We start from the raw sequence: 24,213 nt of genomic DNA, 5'->3' as shown, positions 1-24,213 counted from the left end.
CTGTGTTACCTGATGATCAAGGAGACTTTGTCATATACAGCGATGTTTCGTATCGAGGACTTGGATGCGTTTTAATGCAACATGGAAATGTGATCGCATAAGCTTTTAGACAGCTAAAGCCGCATGAACAAAAATATCCGACGCACGATCTTGAACTAGCAGCAATTGTGTTCGCACTGAAGCTTTGGAGACATTATTTGTACGGTGAAAGATGTGAGATTTACACGGACCATAAAAGCTTGAAGTATATTTTCACCCAGAAGGAACTTAACATGCGACAGCGATATTGGTTAGAGTTAATTAAGGACTACGACGTTTCAATCAATTATCATCCAGGCAAGGCTAATGTAGTAGCAGATGTGTTAAGTCGAAAGGAACGATTGAACCTGTTAACGTCTTCAGAAGACTTAATCAAGGAATTCGGTAAATTGGAGATTGAAGTTCGTGTACCAGAAAATTCTACCGAAATAATTTACGCTATGACTTTTCAGCCAGAACTATTGGAGAAAATAAGAAGGTGTCAGGAAGAAGTAATGGACCAGGATATCGATAATTTAACAGGAGAAGAGATTACCAGTCAGAAGGATGCTAAAGGAATTTTTCGTGTTGCTTCAAGGATTTGGATACCTAACGTACCGGAATTAAAAGAGGAAATTTTACAAGATGCTCATAGCTCAAGATATTCGATTCATCCCGGAAGCACAAAGATGTACAGAGACCTGAAGGAAAATTTTTGGTGGCCGAATATGAAGAAAGAAATAGTGGAATGGGTCAGCAAATGTTATACGTGCCAAAGAGTGAAAGCTGAACATCAACGCCCGAGCGAACTACTACAGCCACTAGATATTCCAGAATGGAAATGGGAACACTTAGCTATGGATTTCGTAGTGGGACTTCCAAGGACGAAAGCAAATCACGATGCAATTTGGGTTATCATTGATCGATTGATGAAATCAGCACATTTTCTTCCGATTAACGAAAGATTTTCACTGGACAAGTTAGTGCACTCATATCTCAAGGAAATTGTGATGAGTCATGGAGTACCAGTATCGATTGTATCGGATCGAGATCCTCGTTTCAATTCGAGATTTTGGAGACAATTCCAAGAATGTCTAGGAACAAAGTTGAACATGAGTACAACTTATCATCCACAAACGGACGGGCAAAGCGAAAGAATAATTCAAACAATCGAAGATATGCTACATGTATGCGCAATAGACTTTGAAGGCAATTGGGACGAGCACTTACCGCTAGTGGAATTTTCTTACAATAACAGTTATCAAGCAAGTATTGGGATGCCACCTTATGAAGCTCTATATGGAAGAAAATGCATATCACCTACCTGTTGGGATGAAGTAGGAGAACGCAAGATTCTAGGTCCAGAACTGATTCAGCAGACCAAGAAAAAAGTAGAACTGATCCGCAAGCGACTTGAAGCGGCGCATAATCGACAGCGTAAATATGCAGATTTATCTAGAAAGGATATGGACTACCAGGAAGGAGAACATGTATTTTTAAAGGTATTACCATGGAAGGGACTCACCAGGTTTGGCAACAGAGGCAAATTGAAACCCCGCTACGTCGGACCATTTGAAATTTTGAAGAAAATTGGGAAGGCTGCGTACGAGTTAGCTTTACCACCCCATATGAAGCATATTCATAATGTATTTCATGTATCTATGCTTAAGAGGTACAACCCTGATACAAGAAATGTAATAGAGTATGAACCAATAGAACTTCAGGCAGATTTGTCCTATGTAGAACAGCCGATAAGAATTCTAGATCGGCAAGAGAGGGTATTAAGAAATAAGTCCGTGTCATTAGTGAGAGTTTTGTGGAGAAACCCAGTGGTTAAAGAATCAACCTGGGAGCTCGAGAGTGAAATGTTAGAAAAATATCCTCAGTTGTTTGTATAGTATGATTCTGAGGACAGAATCCTGTTAAAGGGGGGAGAATGTAATGACCGAGAAATTACGCTTGTATTATATCATAATAATGATAGATTATGTGTATTATTATGTGATTAAATGTGTTGAGTCATTAAACCCTAACTGTTATGTGTTATGTGTTGTCTGTTTTGATCCAAACGTGTTTTGGATATTTATTGAGTGTTTTATCATAGGTTATATATTTTATATCAAAACCCGTACAACTCAAAACCATGTTTTAAAAGCTAGTATTTCAAACAAAATCATTGGCCCTATTTTGTCAAAAATGCTCTATACCATATCGCTACTCTGAACCCCTAGACGTTTTACAAATTTACCTTTTTCGCGAAAAACGACTTTTCCGGACCCCTTCGGGTACCAAAAACCCCACAAAAATCACATTTTTATTTTTATATGATCATGAAATTATCATACATTATTTTTCTTTGCATTTTTGTAACATTCACAATTTTTGGGAATTTTTAGCATTTATTTTGTCTTTATTGGATATTTAAAAATTCAATATTAATACCCAAAAATTATAAAAATTGGGGCCAAATATTTTTATTAGGAGTGTAATTAGCCCCTTAATTTTATTTAGGGGTATTATTTTCATAAATATAAATACCTGATTTATTGTTAATTTTTCAGTTAATTTTAATTAAAAATCAGAAAAAAATAAAAAGAAAAGGAATTAGGGTTTGTGGTGAAGAACAGGGCATAGAATCAAACCGAAGTTTGATCGTGATTCCGGCATCCAAATCGAACGTGTGAGTATCCGTTTTGAAGCTTGTGATCTGTAGTTTCTGTTTATTTAATCATTTTTGTTGATTATTGAGTTGATTTTTAATTCGTATTTTCGGTTTTAATTCTTGAATTCGGGTTTTACGATTGGCTGCTTGTTTGATGTTATTGTTGTTGGAGACGTTTAGATCGTCGTTTTTCCCGTCGAATGGTACCGGGTTCGCTGAGTTTCGTGTTGATTTTAAGGTCGTCGGAAAAGCGGCGACGCCGCCGCTTGTTCTTCGAGCTCTGGTATCGGGGACGGCGAAGGAGGAAAGAGGAAGGTGGAGGAAGTAGTCGTGATGTTGCTGTTGACTGGAAACGTGAAGAAACATCGGGAGTGTTGTGGTTTCATATCTGGAATCGTGGCCGGAACCTGGGTTCGTCGCCGGATTTTAGAACCGGCCAGCGACCCGATTCGTTCTTCGTGACCCGATAACCCGGAGTCGACCCGGTTTGCAACCCGGTTTCGACCCGGGATTGATCCAAAAACCCTAAACCTGAAACCCTGTTTTGTGTTTATGTTTTTTTTTTTTTCTAAAAATCAGAAATTAGTTTTAGTAATTCTAAAATTTAAATAAAAATTAGTTTTAATTTTGAAAAATAGTATTATTAATTTCTAAATTATGTTATTAAATTAGAAATTTGAATTTAATTAATTATTTAATTATTTATCTAATTATTTATTAGTTATCTAATTAATTAATAATTAGGTAATTAATTAATAAATAAGGATTAAAAATAATTAAATAATATGATTAATAATCTAATAATTAGTTAATATTACGAGTAACTCGTATTCATACGAGTAGTGATTCGATAATGAGAATTATTATTCTAGCGATAATTTATTCGAGAGATATCGTAATAACTATTTGTATCGTATGATTAAATATCGATAATTAATTAGCGAATCGTATAAATTACAATAATAATATAATGGTTCGATAATTATGTGAAGATTGCGAGTAGCTCGTATTTATACGAGTAGTTAATCGTTGAGTTAGATTATAATTCGAGGAGTTAGTATTTATTCGATAAATAGCGTATCAGTTAATTGTATCGATTGATTATTTGTAATTAATCGATCCGATCGAGTAAGTATTATTAATTTATAAATAATTGTAATAAATAATAATTAATCCTAATAATTAGGGATTAATGATTTTTTTAAAATACAATAATTATTAGTTAATTATTTAAAAATGTAATTAAGGATTATTTAATTATAATTAATTATTTATAATTAATTATTAATTAACTAAATCTTGTTTAATTCATTATAATTAAACCGTTAGTCCGATTTGAGCGAAACGAAGACCCCTAGACTCAGAAAAATGAAATGAATCCAATGAAAATAGTTGTAAGTTACAATTTCTTCCGGAAGAGAGTGGTTTTGTGGTAATTAATTGTTCATAGGCCCTATTAGGGGTAGAATCGAGTCGAATAAATCCCGAAAAATTATAATAAAATCAGATAGGGTTAGTTATTATAAATATGAATCTAGTATCGATTCTAAAAATAATTATAAGTCTAAAAATTAATTATGTGCTTTATGTGCTATGTGCTTTACGTGGCTATGTGAACCTTACGTGCTATATAATTATATGTGTATATATGCGAGTCAGATAGAAACGCATGGGTAGACTGATAAGGTTACGTGGTATCAATTCGAGATACACGTATATAGTAAATTATCTAAATGACTATCTTTCTATGATTGGTTCAGTGTTAGCAAGGCAGAGCAAGCTAGGGACAGAAGGCGGTGAGTTGAACCAGGTTAAGTACGCGCAAGACAAGTTTTTCCCCTATTCTAAATTCAGAATAGTGAATTATATTTCCTTTTATCATATCAGTTACCTTTGATAATTATTGTTCATATACACTGTTACCCAATTATTAATGCTTGTTTATATTTCATTTCGATTCTTTATTTCTCCCAATTTATTGAATCCTCTATTCATATTCCAATACTTTTACCCTTGTTACATATACTCTGGTATGTCCTGGTGTTGAGATATATCAAAAGTATTCCGATTGTTCCGGATGCTATACCTTAGACTGGATGGTTACTATACGGGATGGGTTTTACCCAAACCATTATTTAATAGGCCAAAGTTGCCTGAGTACTCTTTATGTTGGTGGGGTCTATGCAGTTGGGAATAGATCCGCACTGTATCCTGATTAATCAGCAGGTTATAGTGCATATGTTGGTTCTTGTTTCCAGTCTTGTTCATTTGGAACTCGCCAGTATTGGCAAATTATTATCCTATACAGATTCAGATGGTTGTTCAAACCAGCAGCTTATTGGTTCACTTATTTCTCTCTTTTTATACTATATATATTGTTGCAGGCTTGTTGAGCAATTTTGACTCTTCCCTTTTTATTGTTATTCCTATTATTTTACAGTTAAGGTAGAGAATGAAACCCATCGAGACCCGCGAAGTCAAGAAGCGAGTCAAGCAGCGGGACCCTCTTATACCAAGAGTGTTCCTTCCTATTCCCGAAGAGAGCTTTGAATTGCCAGATCAGGTGTAACAGGATAAGTAGTAATATTGGGTTGAATAAAAGTTTTGTGTAGTTTAAATAAAAGTTGTGTGGTGAGAATGTAGATAGAATAAAGTTTTGTAACAAAGAGAGTTCTTGAGACAGATTATTTTATTTGGGTTTGTAATAAAGTGTAGTATGTGGTTCTTGTTTTCAACTCAAACCTTAAAAGATCCTGAGTAGTAATAGTTTGGGGTAATTATCATATTTATATTCCGCTTGTGCAGGTTTAGTTTGTAGTTTTTATTAATAATGCCCCAAATCTATACCCCAGATTTGGAGGGTGTTATAGTTGGCATCAGAGCTTAGGTTTTGAACCTTGAAAACACGAACGTTAGGATTAAGATAAGATAGAAAAATTAGATATAATAGAAGTAAGAGTGTTAGGATTATCTGTTTATGTGATTAAAAGTTATGATTTTAGGAATGTGGTTTGATTTGTTTTGTGTTATTATTATTATGTATATTAGATGGCTTCTTCATCAGAGCGGACTGAGTCAGACCCAGTAGCAGCACCAGTACTAGCCCCAGCATCAGTGCAGACTTTTCCTCCATTGTCACCACCTTCACCATTGTCACCTGGACCAGCACCAGAGATACCACCTCCACTAGAGGTACCAGACTTTGTTGATTATTTCCCTTATTTTGAGCTGGAGATGCCTGACTTTCCACCTTTGGAGATTCCGATATTTGATGTTCCTGATATGATTGATCTTCCACAGTGGGATGACCTAGAGCCGCAGATTCCATTACCGCAGCCTGATATTCCAGATATTCCACAGATGGAGCCAGAGGCAGAGCCACCAGTGTATGTACCTATGGAGCAGCCTGTCTTATTCCCTGCCCCATTAGCTATTTATGCCCATGTTCCCGGGGTATATCAGTTTCCACAGCCGGAGTTCATGGATGAGATAGTAGTAGATGGGCCGTTACCTTCTCGAGGTTCTTGCACAGATCTTCGTGAGCATCATACAGTGACTTATCAGCGTTTTCAGGTGGGGAGAGAGGAGAGGATCCGATGGCAGAACCAGTGCAGAGAGATCCTTGGATTATTTGAGACACAGGCGGATGGTCCCGTCCGAGCATTACGATCAGATTACATACTGAGGGAGAGGTTACGTCAGATTCACCGAGTTAGTTCTCAGCAGCTTACTGATTTAAGACAGCAGGATCTTAGTGCAGAGGCTACATATCATAGAGTGATGGGACTTACCGAGGCAGTGCTAGAGGCATTATAGGAGGATTTGAGTCACGTGCCACCAGGATTCTGAGACTAGCAGATAGAGGAGTGTTGTATCATGTACATTTTTGTAGATAGAGGCAGCATAGTATTGTATGACTAGTTTGTATAAGTGTAGCTACTAACTTTGACTGATAGTAGTAGCAGTACGACTGATATATCATAGGCTTTTGTATCAAGCACTGACACCTGCAGCTGGTGTCCTACCTATATATATATGAGATGGTCTTTTGCACGTACAATCAATTCCTTCTCCCCTGCAATGTCACAATTAAATACAAGGCATGGAACTTGTGTCAAACCTATCTTATTTAATCATTTGCTTTCCCATTCACTATGCTTAGTTCTATTTAATGTAAGTTAGAAACTCCTTCCTAATTTCATTCACTCTGGCCAGAGATTCCTGAACTAGCATAAGTGGATCAGCATTGAACATTCTATTCCTTCACTGGAAGGGGTAGATCCTTTATTGATCATACACTATCTTCGTGTATAGATTCCTATACCCAGTAGAACCCTTATAATTGTCCCTGGAGACTAAGAACTAAACCAAAGCATAGTTCAGTGTACACAAGATGACTATGATGACCTCAACTTTAAGGATACTTGTACAACTATCACTATGTGAACAACTGCTGACATGTGAGTGAACTCCATCAATTGTTCAGCTGTGTGAGTCATGTTCAGTGAACTTATTCTATAATAAGCACCTACATACTAGCTATAGTGTCACCACACAAATGTCTATGAGAACAGACATCCTTCATAATAAAGCAAGCATAGTATGTACCGATCTTTACGGATTACTAATTACCAGTTAGTAATCCTACGACCAGGAAATATTTAAGTTTAGAGTTATCATCTTTTAGGTCTCATTATTATGATCTCGTCATAATCCATAAAAAGCTTTACTCTAAACTATGGTATATCTTATTTAAACACTTAAATAGATAAAGCCCGCAATAAAACCAAAACAAGTCTTTTATTAATATCAATGAAATCAAAACAGATTATATAAAAGCTATTCCTAAATCATCATACATGATTGGACTTAGGACACATCTCTTTCAACATCAAATCCTGATGGCATATCAAATCCTAATGACATCCAAGACAACCAGATCCTGAGCTTCTCCTGATCATTGAGAATCAGCATGTAACAATATCCCCCAATTTATGCTTAATGTAATGAAGCACAAATTCCATTCTTAATGATTCCAAAACCAATTTACAAAATATACAAGGAATAAGGTTTACTTCAGTATCCTAAGATAACTCACAGTTGTTTCTATAAATTTATTTAACCTTTTTTCCACCTTGTGTTGAAGTACTTTAACAAGTTTTTTCTTCAACTCTTTCTTCTCTTTAGTATCTTCCCCAAGATGATAGATGGCTCATCTTAATTTAGAAATCGAACTCTTAGTTTTTTCAAGATCACCAATTAACATAAAACTTAAGCTGACATCTTCATGATCAGGACTGAAAGATAACTGAGGATTGTTGAGAAAAACTTTGGGAACCATAGCTCCTTTTTCCATCTTCATTTCTTGACCAGTGTAAGTTCTGTACATAGAACATAATCACCATTGTATTTGTCTTCTTTGTTCATGACTCTTCTTCTAATACTCTCAAGTATCATAGAAGACCAGTTTAGGGTGACTTTGTCCTCAACTCTAAGAAGATAGTGAATATATTTCAACTCTGTCACAGTCTTCATCAAGAGTTGCTGTAATGTAAACCTTTTCACTTTACCATCTCTCAAGAAGTATAGAATCTCCTCTCTGACATTATTATCATTTATCTTTCTATATACAATCTTCACAACTTCAACTTTCTCAAGATGTGAAGGAGTAATTCTCTCACCAAGATTGTCAGTCAGAATATCTGTGTCAAGTAAATTAGATCTCAGAGTCTCCACTCCAGAATGACCAATACCTCCTCTGGTACGAGTTTTGATAAGATTTATCTTTTCATTATGTTCCACCCAAGAAGGTTTCTTGATGGACTTATCAATATCCTCCTGTTCTGAAATTGAATCCCTAAGTCATGCTGACACAAATTCAATATGCTTGAATCCTCTAGGATAACTGAATGAATATATATCTTTCCATCTTCTATCCTTCTTGCTGAGAGGAAAATACCCTGTAGATAAATCATGAATCTTCCCTTTTTATTTATGCCATAGCTCTCTCTTTGAATTTAGAATTCTTTGCACATAGACATTACATGCTTGATCAGCTCTCCTTCTATTAGTTCTTTCTTGTTCATCAACCTCTGAATTATGAGAAATAACTATTGTATTAAGAACTAATTCATCCAATACTTTGATCACCTTCTCATCAGTATCAAAGTCAGTTTTCAGATTCACAACATCAGGATCTGCCTTTTTCTCAGGATTTGTGTTTGCTTCAAGAGACATAATTGCATTAGTTACATCAACTTGAGCAATGTCAGCGGTTGATTTCTTCTTTCTGGGGACAATCAATTCTTCAGCATCCTCAACCTCTTCTTTTACATCATTTCCTTGTACAGGAATAAAACCTTATCTGAATAGAACATTCAAAAATGCAGAATCAATTGCAGCACCTCGACTTGAATTAGAAATTCTTCCTCTTCTTCCTCTGGCTCTTGTAGTTCTTCCACCTCTTTGTCCTCTTCCTTTAGAGGTGTTTGCTTCAGCTTCAATTTGAGCCATTAACTCCTTCTGTTGCATAACTGCTTCTTCAGTTGTTAGACTAGGAAATTCTACAGTTATCAACCCAAGAGCACTTCTGGAATTCTTTTTCCCAAACCTCTTATCCTTATAGTACAGAACAATCTCTTCACCTGTTTTCTTGTGTCTATAAGGAAAGAATAATCCTTTAGCATCTGCTATGTTAAAGATTATAACATCAACAGTTTTAGGAGCATTAACATTAGTCTTGTGCTTAACATCATGAGAACCAGTAGACTTTCCTTGTCCTGAACCAAATCTTCTAGAATGTTGAGGTTGTTGAGCAACAGAAGCAATTTGAACATTTGCAACTGGATCCTTATCACCATCATCATCAGTATCTTTATCTTTCAACTGAATAGAGTCAGGTGTACATTTTGTGACAGCTATCTTCTCCCCCTTTTGGCATCAGTATATTAAAGAAGATAAAACATAGCATCCTGTTTATCATCCATGGAAGACACTTTATCTTCCAAAGAAGAAAATCGAGTATCACTGCTTTGTTGAGATTGAACCATGGGTCTAACAACTTTCTTCACACTTATGAGTTCAGCTGAAGTAAGTGGATTAATCATAAATGCATCAATCTTGTCTTGTAAATTGGCATAAGATGTCTTCATATCAGCAAGTTCAGAGAGAATTTCTTTTACAGGGATTGTAGAGGCCTTGAGATGCAATTTGAGGTCAGGGTTTTGAAGTCCATCATATGCCCTGTGAACATGTTGCATACCAACAACTGAGGAGATAGAAGTATATGCATCTCTCTATGCAAAATCCTTTTCAGCCTTTCAAAAATGCTCAACATCAGCATTATAATAAGAGGGATCAGCATTGAAGTATGAAGAAGAACCAACATTGGACTTCTTAGATGCATCAATAACAGTCTTCAGTTGAGATGTGTTAGTATCATGAGGATCACTGTCTTCATCGGAATCAGAGCAAGACAGACCCTCAGAGGAATTTGCAGAGCTTGGTAGAATTGCTTTGCATTTAAGAGGATCCTTAGCAATAATAATCTGTTGCTGATGAGATCCTGAAATAGAATACAATGTAACACCTAAATCTCTCTTATCTTTTCAAGTGATCTCATCACTTCTCAAACAATATATTACTTTGAAGAGTAATATGTTTCTCACATAAGAAAGTTTATAAGTAAAAAAAACTTATAATTTTTTTTTCTCAAAACTACCTCTCCTTTTGCCAGTACAAGAGACTGTCATTTAGAATTTGATTTTCTCACATAGTATTTTCACACAGTCTCATAGAAAGGCACAATCACATATTTTGCAAAGAAATAAGAGAGGGCTGAGAGGATTAGTATGCTTGTCATATAAATAGAGGTAACCTCAAATAAGAGACTATTTATAACCATACAAACATTGAGAAAAACAGAGGAAAATAAGCAATACCTGAAGGTGAGTCCTCAAGTGGCAGTGATGACAGTGGAGGAACAAAAAATGCATCAGGATGCTTTGACAAACTAGCTAGCAGTAATGAATCATTAGTCGGAGCTGCTTGAATGGAGTTGGTCAGTATCAGGATTTGTTGTAGTATCAAGATTTGATTTGTCAGAAGAATGCACTAGACCAGCATCAGTACTTTGAACTAATGGTTCTTGTGGGGCCGGAGGAATATGAGCTGCTTCAGCAATCATTGGTGAAGGTTCTTGTGTACTCTCCTCAAACATAAGATCATTAATAACTGCATCCACCTTTGACAATACATTCTGATGATCCTTCTTTTCTTGCAACAGTTGTTCAGAATCAGCAAGAAGATCACCTTGAGCAAAATCAATAATTATTTGTGTAGCCTCTTAGTCTGCATCTTCCCTTTGAGAAGATGTTTCTTGTGGGACTGGATGTACCTCAGTTGCTAAGTCCCTTTGAGACTTAGGTTCTTTTGCTCTGACATCCATAGCAGAGGACTGAGTCTTTTTCTTCTTTCTGATGTACCTAACCACATCTTCAGCTTTTTTTTCTGCATACTCGTGGAAGTGTTCTTGGGCTCAGCAGTTTCTTTGTTCACTGGAACCATTTTGATCAGAGCACTAGCATTAGTAGTTGGCTCCTTAGTTCCAGTTATGTCAACAGAGTCATCAGGAATTGCTATTGTTGATTTCTCTGTCTTCATTCTTGGCCCAATGGGCATCTGATCATCAGAGTTAGAATCATCTTGCATGATCAACCTTCTTTTTTGAATTGGAAAGCATTCTTCTTTCTTCTCACTCTCACTCAGTGAGGCCTATTGAGCTCTCTGTTTAGATTAAAAAGATTTCTTAACCAGCCTTTTCTTTAGTACAACTGATGTCTTTTGGGAGACATTAGAGGAGGCTAATTTAGGAGCTAGATTAGAGTTCTGTTTGGTAGAAGGAATGCTTGGGTTAGAAACAAGATGGTTAGTGTCTTGTTCCACAACATCAGGAAATTTAACAGAGGTGCCAACATTAGGATTTGCAGGCACTTGTGAAGGAGTAGGTCAATTTCTTAATAGAAATTGCCTGACCTCCTGAGGCAGGAAGGGAAGTCCTGAAAACTTGTTTTTCATCTCTTTTGATATGATCTGTAATAGCCTTCTCAGAAATTTGAAATACAGGAAGCAATTCATCATTATCAAATTCAACATTAGGGCATAGAAAATTAAAAATCAGTTGAAGAAATCTAGTATACCCTATTACACCTGATGCATCTATTCTCCTAGCAAATATAAATTGAAGAATTGTGTTACCATACTCAAAATTACCAAAATGAAGAAGAGAATACCCAATTTTCAGAGAAGTGGAGGGAAGAGCATCAAAATTTGTTGTCGTATTCAAGAAACATCTGCTGATGCAATCAAAGAAGAAGTTTCATTCTCTCTTTGACTTTGTTCTTGTCAATTTCCCAATTATTGTGATGTCACCTTTGTAGTTTAGAGTTCTGAGCATATCAAACAGCTGCTCAGTTATATAATTGTCAGGAGCACCATCATAGGCAGGAAATCTTAATGCTTGATCAAGAACATCAGCATCAACCTCATACCTGTGTCCCTTAAATTCAAAAGAGAAACCAATATTTGTTGCATTAACTAGAGTTGTATCCCATACCTGCATTACAGCCCTGTATGATATCTTAGTAGGATTTGTGAGAGCATATCCAATTGGACATTGGAATAAGAAATCCTGTATATCATGAAAAGATTGAGGAAACTGCTGATGTGTAAGTGGAGCCAAGTAGTTATTGGTTCCAAAAGTGTTGCCATGAATAATAGTGGTTTGACTGAAGAGGGGTGAAAGCTCAGAAGATGACATGATGTTTATAGGTATTGAGGAAAGATGTTTGTTAGATGTGAATAGTGAGGCTGTGTGTATGATAATATGTGTCACAGAGGTTCTTGTGCAAAAAGAAGTTTGCAAAGCTTAGTTGTATGTAACACACTTGGAGAAGGAAGCTTGGTGAATTAGACTTCTGATAGAGGATAATTGCTGAAAAATTGGAGTGGAAAGTGGAGTAATGTGCGGAATTAACAACAAAGAATGCACTGCTCTTGTAGTAAATCGCTGTGTGACTTTGTTCAATAGTTTATCAACTTTTAAACAATAATTATAAAGACAATTACTTTTTTAGCATTAAACAATTCAGAAATCATTTTGCAATAATATTCTAAATTAAAATAAGCTGACCTATCATCAGTATTCGGTACCTCTTATCTGTCAGGATTTGATATCGTCAGGATTTGTCGATTCAAATTCTTCAGTGTTTGTCAAAACAACTTAAGCTTATCAGGAAACCACAATTTTAATCTCAAGAATCATCAAAAGATAGATGTTAATAGTGTGATGTAGAGATTAAAAGGCTACAATAAAGAACACGAACATGCATACACAATTAAAGATCATAGATTAGGTCTTGTAAGCAAAATAAACAATATTTCATTAATAAACCAAGAGAGTACATTTCATGAAATTTTTAATTACTTGCATAGATGATTACAAGAAAGTCCTAGTCTAACTAGATGAACATGATGATTTTTATTAGTTACTCCTACTCTCCACGAAAAGCACAGTAAGATGAATGATTTGTTCTTGCTGACGAAGAACTTCTTGTCTTTCTTCCTCCAGACTATCGAGATGGAGATGATAATCCATCTCAATGAACAGAAGATCTGTCAGGATCTCCCGTGGAACCGAGTTCCATACTTCATTGGGAATGGCAGTGATGTGCCATTCCTGCTGCCAGTCTTCAAAGCTGACCTTCATATTGAAGTTTTCATAGTTCAAGAACATGTTGCAGAGAACCATTTTTTGTGAAAGAGAAGAAGAAATATTAGAAATGAAAGTGAATAGAGTGTTTTGTGTATCGGAAGAGATGATTGGACTGAATGAGAATGACGGTTTAAATAACCGAAGGAATATCAAGGGACTGGGGGACTGATTGATTAGTAAGTGTAGAGCTAACTTAATGATTTAACCAAAAGTTGTCTTATTAAGGCGCGTCTCCCTAGACTGATTTGCAATGATGACAATGATATATATTCATACATGCACATTTTGCAAATAAATTCACTTGATTTATCATGCATATAATAAGTAACTCAAATATTCCCAGTTTAATATCTTGAACAACATTTAGGACATATCAGGATTTGATCAATATATATCAGGATTTGATCAAATATAAAAGAATTTATATGTCCCAATCAACCATACCAAGTTCATTGACAAGCTTTGTAAATGTAGGTTCAGGTAATGGCTTCATGAAGATATCAGCCAGCTGCTGATCAGTAGGAACAAAATGAAGCTCAATCGTTCCTTCCATAACATGCTCTCGTATAAAATGATACCTGATGCTGATATGTTTAGTAAGAGAGTGTTGTACTGGGTTTCCTGTCATAGCAATAGCACTTTGATTATCACAATAAATAGGAATTTTAGAAAATGATAATCCATAGTCCATGAGCTGATTTTTCATCCATAACAACTGAGCACAACAACTCCCAGCTGCAATATATTCAGCCTCAACAGTCGAAGTGGAAATAGAGTTCTGCTTCTTACTGAACCATGAGACTAATCTGCCTCCCAAACACTGACAGCTCCCAGATGTACTCTTCCTGTCTATTTTGCAGCCATCAAAGTCAGCATCCGAATAGCCACATAATTCAAAATCAGCTTCCCTTGCATACCAGAGACCAAGTGATACAGTACCCTTGAGGTATCTGAAAATTCTCTTTACTGCAATAAGATGAGGCTCCCTTGGATTTGCCTAAAATCTTGCACACGGATAGGTGGCAAACATAATGTCTGGCCTACTAGCCGTTAGGTACAAAAGAGAAACAATCATACATCTATAATTTGAGACATCAACTGTTATACCTTCATGAGGATCAAGCTTTGTAGCAGTTGCCATTGAAGTAGTTTCTATTGCACTATCTTGTATATTAAACCTTTTCAGCTGATTCTTTGTGTACTTTGACTGATTAATGTAGATGCCATTATCAGTCTGTTTAATTTGCAATCCCAAGAAGTAACTCATCTCTCCCATCATGCTCATTTGATAACTTGATTGCATCAACTTTGAGAACTTATCGCACAGTTTTTGATTAGTTGATCCAAAAATGATATCATCCACATAAATTTGAACTAAAAGCAGATCTTTACCCATATTCAGATAAAATAAATTTTTATCTATTGTACCTCTTTTGAATCCAATTTCCAGCGGAAACTGAGCAAGAGTATCATACCATGCCCTAGGTGCTTGCTTTAGTCCATAGGGTGCTTTGTCAAGTCTATAAACATAATCAGGATGTTTAGGATCCACAAAGCCTGGTGGCTATTCAACATAGACTTCCTCTTCAAGTTCGCCATTGAGAAATGCACTCTTGACATCCATCTGAAAGACTTTCAATTTCTTGTGTGTAGCATAAGCCAAGAAAATTCTGATAGCTTCCAGCCTAGCAACAGGAGCAAATGTTTCATCATAGTCAATACCTTCCTGTTGAGAATATCCTTTAGCTACCAATCTTGCCTTGTTTCTGATAATTGTTCCATCAAAATCAGTCTTATTTCTGAAGACCCACTTTGTGCCTACAATTGACCTGTTTTTAGGTCTAGGCACCAGCTTCCACACTTCATTTCTTTCGAACTCATTCAACTCTTCTTGCATAGCCATGACCCAATCTGCATCCTTGAGTGCATCTTCTACTTTCTTTGGCTCTTTTTTTAAAGTAGATTGTGATATAAACATTCATTTTGAGTTGCACTCCTTGTATTTACTCCTTCATCAGGATTTCCAATGATCAGATCAGGATTATAATCTTTAGTCCATTTTCTGGCACTAGGAAGTGTCCTTCTGGAGCTAGATGCTCCCCCTGAATTGTATGCCCCATCAAATGCATTTGAGGCTCCCCCTGAATCTGTGTTGCTATCTCCTGATAAAGTTTTGGGACTTGAATCATGTCCATCTGATGTTGAATCAGCATTGGATTCTGAATGACCAGATTGAGAAGAACCTTGAGTTGATTCTTCAGTGTTAGTACCATCAGCTGAACCTTGTTGTTGCTTCCCCTCAACATATGCAGGTTCATTATTACAATGATTATCTTCAGAATCTGAAGGAGTATCAGGATTTGGATCATCAGGGATTTGACAGTTCATTAGAGTTTGATCCAGATTCCAACAATGCATTTTCATTTGCAAAGATTAGACTTTCATTAGTGTCTTCTTCAAAACTAGGAATCTTCTTATCATCAAAAGATACATTTATCGAGATAACTACAATATTTGTTCTCAGACAAAAACTCTGTATGCTCTTGATGGTGAGTATCCAACAAAGATTCCTTCATCAGCTTTTGATTCAAACTTTCCTAGTTGATCAGTATGAGTTCTCAAAACAAATCACTTACATCCAAATACATGAAGATGTTTAAAACTGGGCTTCTTTTCTTTCAGCATCTAATACGGAGTGACACCATGTCTGTTTATCAGTGTGATATTTTTGAGTATAACATGTTGTGTTTAGTGTTTTAGCCCAAAAGTAAGTGGGTAGTTTTGCTTCTTCCAGCAGAGTCCTGCTAGCTTCAATCAAGGTTCTGTTCTTCATCTCAACAACACCATTTTGTTGAGGTGTATCAGGAGCTGAGAATTGTTGTTGTATGCCTTTGTACTTGCAGAATTCCTCCATTTTTGAGTTCTTGAACTCAGTGTCATTATCACTTCTCAAAATTTTCACTTTGTGGGTGGATCCATTTTCAATTTTCCTTATGTGATCCAGAAGAATATCTGGAGTTTCATCCTTCCTGTGTAGAAAATAAACCCAAGTATATCTAGTGAAATCATCAACAATTACAAGTGTGTACCTTTTCTTGTTGATGGACATTATGTTCACTGGTCCAAAGAGATCCAAGTGTAGCATGTGATATGGCTCAGAAATAGAGAATTCTGTTTTACTTTTGAAGGATACTCTTCTTTCTTTGGACTTTTGGCAAGCATCACAAAGACCATCAGATGTGCATAGCATATTTGGTAATCCTCTTACTAGCTCCTTCTTGGCAAGTTCATTGATTGAATTGAAGTTGAGATGTGAGAGTTTCGTGTGCCAGTTCCAGCTCTCATCTACTGATGCCTTTGAGATAAGGCAAGTAGCTTATTTCTCAGGACTTTCATGCAGTCTTACTTCATATGTGTTGCCATGTCTGTATCCTATCAGGACAATTTTCTTTGACTTGTTATAAATAACTTCACATTGTGAGTCATAGAATACCACATGATAACCTATGTCAGTGATTTGACTGATGCTGAGAAAATTGTGCTTCAGTCCTTCCACCGGAGCTACATTCTCTATTGCTACCTTTCCAATTATCAAGTTGCCATATCCCAGAGTGTGTCCTACATTTCCATCTCCATAAGATACATCTGGGCCTGCCTTCTTCTCAAATTCTGACAACAGGGATTTATTTCCAGTCATGTGTCCTGAACATCCACTATCTAAGACAAAAGTATTTTTCTTGTTACCCTACAGTCAGAAGATTAATTAATTAGAAGGATTTTTAAGGACCCACACTTGTTGGGCCCTCTTTTTGGACAACTTAAGCCTTTGTGAGTCATGAATACATTTGACAGTTTTTTCTTTGTCAGGATTTATCTTGTTAGAAGCAAATTTAGTAGAACTAGAGGAATTGAGTACACAAGCAACTTTATTAAATTTAGGGAAAGGTTCATAATAGTTGTGATACAGCTTATGGTAGGAACTACAAGTATAAATCGAATGCTAACTACTACCACAATGAAAACAAGGATTTTGTGGTGTATAAAATACTGATCTACCCCTAACATCAGACTTAGAAATAACAGTTTTCATTTTCTTACTCCTCCTACAATCAATAGCAAGATGATTAGTATTACCATAGTTAAAACAAGTTTTTCTAGGAGCATTTGCAACAAACTTATATTTAAAATCATTGGAAATACCTTGCTTACCATTTCTGTTTCTTTTAGGACTTTTTACTTGAGGTTTGTCAGTAACCTCGGATAATTTCTTTTTCAATTGTCTTTTAGACAAAATTCCTATATTCTTTTCTTTCTTAACAGTCTTAATGGTTTCCTTGTTTTCTTTTCTTTGAGGTTTATCACTTACTGTTTTTCTTGGGATGCTGATGTTGAACCCTTTTCATAGATGGATTTGGGTTCAACATCTTTTGAAGAGATAAACTTAACAGGAGTCTTAAGGGTAGTCTTATTCTCAGTGTCAACATCCTTAATTTCATCTACATAACCAAGACATTCTTTCCAATTTTTCTTCGAGATCATCTCATGAACCATTTTTCCTGAAACAGTCCAGGAATTAAGAGTTTTCCTCTCATTTTCTAATTCACTTTCTAACATACTGTACTAAGCTTCTAGTACCTTTGTTGTATATTTAGATTTCTCACATTCTTTCTGAATTTCAATCTAATTTACTAAGTCAGACTCCAACTGATCATTCCTAGACTTTAACATTTCATTTTCAGTTAACAGTCTTTTGTTCTCTAGAATCTTATTTTTAAAACTTCCATGGAGAGACTTAAGAATATATTTCAGTTCGGATATATTTTCACTATCAAAAGAGAAGAAGGGAGTTGATACCTTAGAATCAGAGGAAGCAGGATCATCAAAGCCAGCCATCAGTGCATAGCATGTATCTTCTTTTTCAGAATCAGAAAAGTCCATCCATTTTTTGCTTGATGTGATCAGAGCTTTGTTCTTCCCTTTGTCATGCTTTGTCTTCTTGCACTCTGTAGCAAAGTGACCAGGTTCATCACAGTTGTAGCACTTGATTTTCGACCTGTTTACTTTTCCAGCTTTAGAGTCATTTACATCTCTTCTTCTGGTTGACTTCCTTTCCCCTCCAGTGAACTTCTTCCTGAAGCTTCTATTCTTCTGAGACTTCCTGAATTGCATCCTCTTGAAGCCCTTAACCAGCAATGCAACCATTTGCATGACATCAAAATCTGTCACGTTCTCATCAGTTTCAGAATCAGTATCATCATCAGGATTTGAAGATGAATCATCATTATCTGATTCTGGCAGATTGTTCTTTTTCCTTGTAACTTCAACAGACCTTTCTTTTGAAGATTTAGCATCCACTTTCAAAACAACTGATTTTTCTTTGCTGCTTTTCCTCTCCTTCCTTTGATGGACTTTAAAGTCATGAGTTCTCAGCATGCCATAGACTTCATCCAGAGTGATTATTTCCAAATCATATTGATGTCGTATGATTAAGTCTGAGTCTCCCATTCTTAGTCTTAAGTTTCAAGAGCATCCTAGATCTCCTTGGCAGTCTTGTAGGTTATAACCCTGTTTGACATCACAGAATCAAGACTGTTATGCAAAAATTTTCTTACCTTTGGATCTTTCAGCACAACTACTTTCTCTTCTGATGTCCACTCCTTCTTCTCCTTCAACTGATAGTGTTCAGCCACAGTAGGAGTTGCAGGCACCAGTTTTGTTGGCATTTAGGGTCCATCATTAATTACGTCGAGATAGTATGGATCTGTAGCCTCCAGGTGCATGAGCATCTTCACCTTCCATGTAGGATATTCAGTCATTTTCATAATGGGGATTTTAATAATTTCATACTTGTTCAAAGATATATTTAGATCGCTTCTGATTGTAAATTTATCAGTGTAGCTCTGATATCAATTATTTACCAGTAAAGATACAATTATTTAAGGGGGGTTGGATACAATTGTATAAACATTTCGAACAAGTATAAAAATATAACAGTTCTTTACATTTCTGATAAAAACTGTTATAAACTCTCTCAAGAAATACTGATATTCTCGAGAGCTACTAGGTCGTACAATGCTTGAGTTCATCACTAGGTGATGACCTAAACTGTGTTTATATAATACACAGCTGCTACAAATCAGTCTAGGATATGCATTATCAATTACTAATAAAAAATGATACATATTCTAACTGAATATACAAAGTCCTATCACTCAGAACGAACAAATATCCATCCCTTAAAATAAGCAACATACTTAATCTTTACAATAGACTATCTTCTGATACTGATGTTCTGCAGATACTGATGATACATCAAATCCTGAAGGCATATCAAATCCTGATGACATCCAATACAGCCAGATCCTGAGCTTCTCATGATCATTGAGAATCAGCACGTAACATACCTTGGACTTAGCTTGCCTTTCTTCCCGAACCTCATCAATCCTTTCCAAGGGGATACCTTTAACAGTACTAGGTCTCCTACTTATGTCAATCTTGGGCTGCTACCAGCCGCCCTCTGATTAGATCTACTATATCCTTGGTCCTTTGGACCACTTCGGGCTCGAGCATCTTGCGCTCTCCAACTTCATCCCAATATAAGGGAGATCGACATTTTCTTCCGTACAGGTCCTCGTAACATAAAACCTATGGTTGTAAGAAAAATCGATCAATGGAAAGTGATCATCCCAACTTCCTTTAAAGTCTATGGCACAGACTCTTAACATATCTTCTAGCGTCTGGATGGTCCTTTCACTTTTCCCGTCTGTTTAGGGATGGTAAGTGGTACCCATGTTCAACTTAGTCCCCACACATTTTTGAAAGATCCTCCAAAATATAGAGTTGAATCTGGGGTCATGGTCTGAGACAATGTTCGTTGGAACTCCATGCCATGTCACTATTTCCTTAAGGTAAATGTCTACCAGTTTATCGACTATGTATCTTTCATTAGTTGAAATAAAGTGAGCCAACTTCGTTAGTCGGTCTATAATAACACATATTGTGTCATGATTAGCTTTGGTCCTTGGAAATCCTACTACAAAATTCATGGCTATTTGTTCCCATTTCCATTTGGGAATCTCCAAGGGTAGTAAAATCCACTGGGTCTCTGGTGTTCTCCCTTCACTCTTTGGCAAGTCAAATATTTGCTCATCCATTCCGCTACGTCCCTCTTCATGTTGGGCCACCAATAATACTCTTTTAAATCTCTGTACATCTTGGTGCTCCCCAGGTGAATGGAATATCTCGAACTATGACTTTCATCTAAGATCTCGTCCTTAAGCTCTTGAACATTTGGAATCTAAATCTTATAGGAATACCTCAATATTCCCTTATCATCTTTCTCGGTACTAATCTATTCTCCAGTCATTGACTCTCTGACTTAATTCATCACTTTTTTTGGCATAATTTGATCATTTCCAATAACTCTGGCTACATTGTAATCTCAAACAACTTTTCGGTATCGGCTCCGGTTACCTTCACTTCTATCTCCATCTTCTCAAAATCTCTTATCAGCTCTTCCGAATACATTATCATCTTGAGTCTCTCTTTCCTAATAAGGGCATCTGCCACCACATTGGCCTTCCCTGGGTGATTAAGAATTTCAAAATCATAATCCTTGATTACCTTACCGTGTTGCATAAGCACACACCCTAATCCCTTGTGCGAAGCGTCACTGTAAATCATAAAATCTCCTTTTCCATCCGGTAACGCCAATACAGGGGCCGTCACCAATATTTTCTCCAATTATTGGAAGTTGTTCTCATATTTCTCTGTCCATTCGAACTTCTCAGTCTTACGAGTAAGTCGTGTTAAAGGGTCTGAGATCTTTGCAAAATCCTAAACAAAAATACCATAGTAACCGGCCAATTTTATGAAACTTCTTACCTCCAAGGTGTGGTCGGCCTTTCCCAATTTGAGACCGCCTCTTTATTGGATGGGTCAACCAATACTCCTTCCTTATTGATCACGTGTTCTAAAAACTGTACTTCATTCCTCCAGAATTCACAGTTCGAGAATTTGGCATAAAACTATTTTTTCTTGTGTATTCCTAGAGTTATCCTCATATTCTTTGCATGCTCTTCCTCGGTCCTTGAGTAGATTAAAATTTCATCAATAAACACTATCACATACTTGTCCAAATACTTCTGAACACTCTATTCATTAAGTCCATGAAAGTTGATGGGGCATTGGTTATTCCAAAGGACATCACTAAGAACTCATAATGCCCATATCTAGTACAAAGCACAGTCTTTGGAATATCTTCGGGTTTAATCTTTAGTTGATGATATCCAGTTCTCAGGTCAATCTTAGACAATTAGACAACATCCTTTAGTTGGTCGAACAAATAATCTATTCTAGGTAACGGGTACCTATTCTTTATGGTTAGCTTGTTCAACTCTCGGTAGTCGATGCACACCCTCATACTTCCATCCTTATTCTTAACAAAGAATACTGGTGCTCCCCAAGGGGACACACTAGGTCGTATCATACCCTTCTCCAATCGTTCTTGTAATTGGGTAGTGTTAGGTAATGAATCACACACAGGGGGGGTGAATGTGTTTTCTGATTTTAGGCTTTTCTTGAAAGATAATGGTTGAACAAAGTAAATTAAATCTTGTATAGAAAGGTGTTCATGCAGAAATTAAACATGCATAAAATAAAGAACACAGATCTTCAAAACTCACTTAATTTTTGTATTAAAAATTAAGATGCTTTGCTACAAAATTTCTAAGTTCTTCTAAGTTAAAGAGCTCAGCTTCTTCTCGAGAGTGTTATATGAATTTTATCTGATTTGTTACATCTAAATAGAGGACCAGTGTTAACTTTATAGCTCAGTTAACTATTGGTTTACACAGTGGATAATAAACATGCTATTAGCTTTTCTAAACTGTCACTTGTCATTTCTAATTATAGAAAAGCAAAACTTCCATTTCTGGCTTAGCATATCTTTAGCATCCCATGTTTACTTTAATCTTCCTCTGTTAGTTAATCTTTGCCATTGATCTTGCACACTCTTCAAGCTTCTTTTTGTAGACTTGTCAATCCAGCTGTTGGATTGTTTGTTGATTGTTTATCTTGGATATTAAACTGATCTGCAGTTATGTACTTTGAGACTATACTTCGAGATCTCCAGTTTGATTCATTTGAACACTTGATATATCGATAAGTATAAAGGCTTATCGAGATATATGGTACTCCATAATGAGTTTGGCTTGTAGAGGTCTTCAGCTCATCGAGATCTCTAGTCTTCATAACTTCACTTGACTTGTAGATTTCTCTGAGTTCTCAAATGAATATAGACTTGTCAATAACTCTGAGTTCTTTAGTGAAGGAATGACTTGTCGATATCTTTTTGAGTTCTCGAGTAACTTTCCTGACTTCTCTACTCCCGGTGGATATTGCTTATCCGTTTAGTAGATATTGCTCATCCGTCGAGTAGATGTATAGCTTATCCGTCGAGTAGATATTGTTCATCCGTCGAGTAGATGTCATTCATCCATCGAGTGGATATATATATATCTCATCCGTCGAGTAGATATTACTTATCCGTCGGTACTCTCTGGAGTTTGAATGACTTCTCGATAAGTCATTCTGGAGTTCTCGAATGACTTCTCTATAACATTAAAACTGTGACTTGTAGAGATCTTGACTTAGAACATTTTTCTCCAAACAGATGTATTCAACTCCAAGCTTCTTCAAAATTCTTCTGAGGCATGATCTTCTTGATCTTCTTCGAGATAGAATCCTTAGGCTTGATACTGTTTTAGGAAAAAGACTCCAGTCTGCTCCTTTGCATTTTTACAGACTTTAAGTGTTACAAGTACATAATACAAATTTAGATAACAATATAACTTACTTAGGTTTGACAAGTTGTCTTAGTCTTGTTAAAGTACAGGGATGTCTTTTACAACAATCTCCCCCAATTTGTGAGAAGATTGCTTCACACAAATTCTTGCCTGTTAACAAGACTAACCCCAAGTTTAAAACTGATGGAAGATAAGATTAAAACATAAATCTTGATAAAATTACAACTTGTACAACATAAGATTCACCAAGTTCCAGGATTATAGGAATCAGGTAAAGACGGTTTTTACATTTACTTCCTCTATGATGAGTGTTCCACTTAGAGCTTCCTCTCTAAGTTTATCCTTCAAGTGATCAAGAATTTCAAGTTCTTCTATGATGAGTGTTCCACTTAGAGCTTCCACATGTTTTTGCCTTGCTGCCATAGGGTACTCTTGGTTCAGATACTCTAACCTGAATCTTGAGAATTCACCAACTTTAATGTTTATAAATCTACCATCTTTAGAAATTCTGCTCAATCCTTTTGCTTTCAACTCTTCTGATCTTTCTATAAATATATCTATTTCTTCATCATGTTTCCTTCTTCTTTCTTCAGCTTCAAGCTTATCTCTTCTCTTTGTTACCTCCCTTTCAATCAACCATTCAGCCAAAGATGATCTCCAAGTCCTTGTAACAATGTCCTTGCCTTTTAACAAACTTAGCACTCTCTTAATTTATGCAGGAGTTACAGAATCCATTAAGTTTTTGTTTAGAAGAGTGAATGTACCATCCTTAAAATAGACTCTGACTTCTCTCAGCGATACAACCCAGACTTTGACAATTTCCTCAGTTGAATTTTGGAAATGATCTTCATCTGTGATGCACCAATTTAAAGGTAGAAAGTCAAATTTTTTGAAGCAATTATAGATGGCCCTTTCACCGACTTCCACTTCCTTTACAGGCTTGACTTTCTTAGGCT

Source organism: Apium graveolens, chromosome 5 (genome assembly GCF_009905375.1).
Source record: "Apium graveolens cultivar Ventura chromosome 5, ASM990537v1, whole genome shotgun sequence".
NCBI lineage: Eukaryota > Viridiplantae > Streptophyta > Magnoliopsida > Apiales > Apiaceae > Apium > Apium graveolens.
This window is presented reverse-complemented; position numbering follows the sequence as displayed.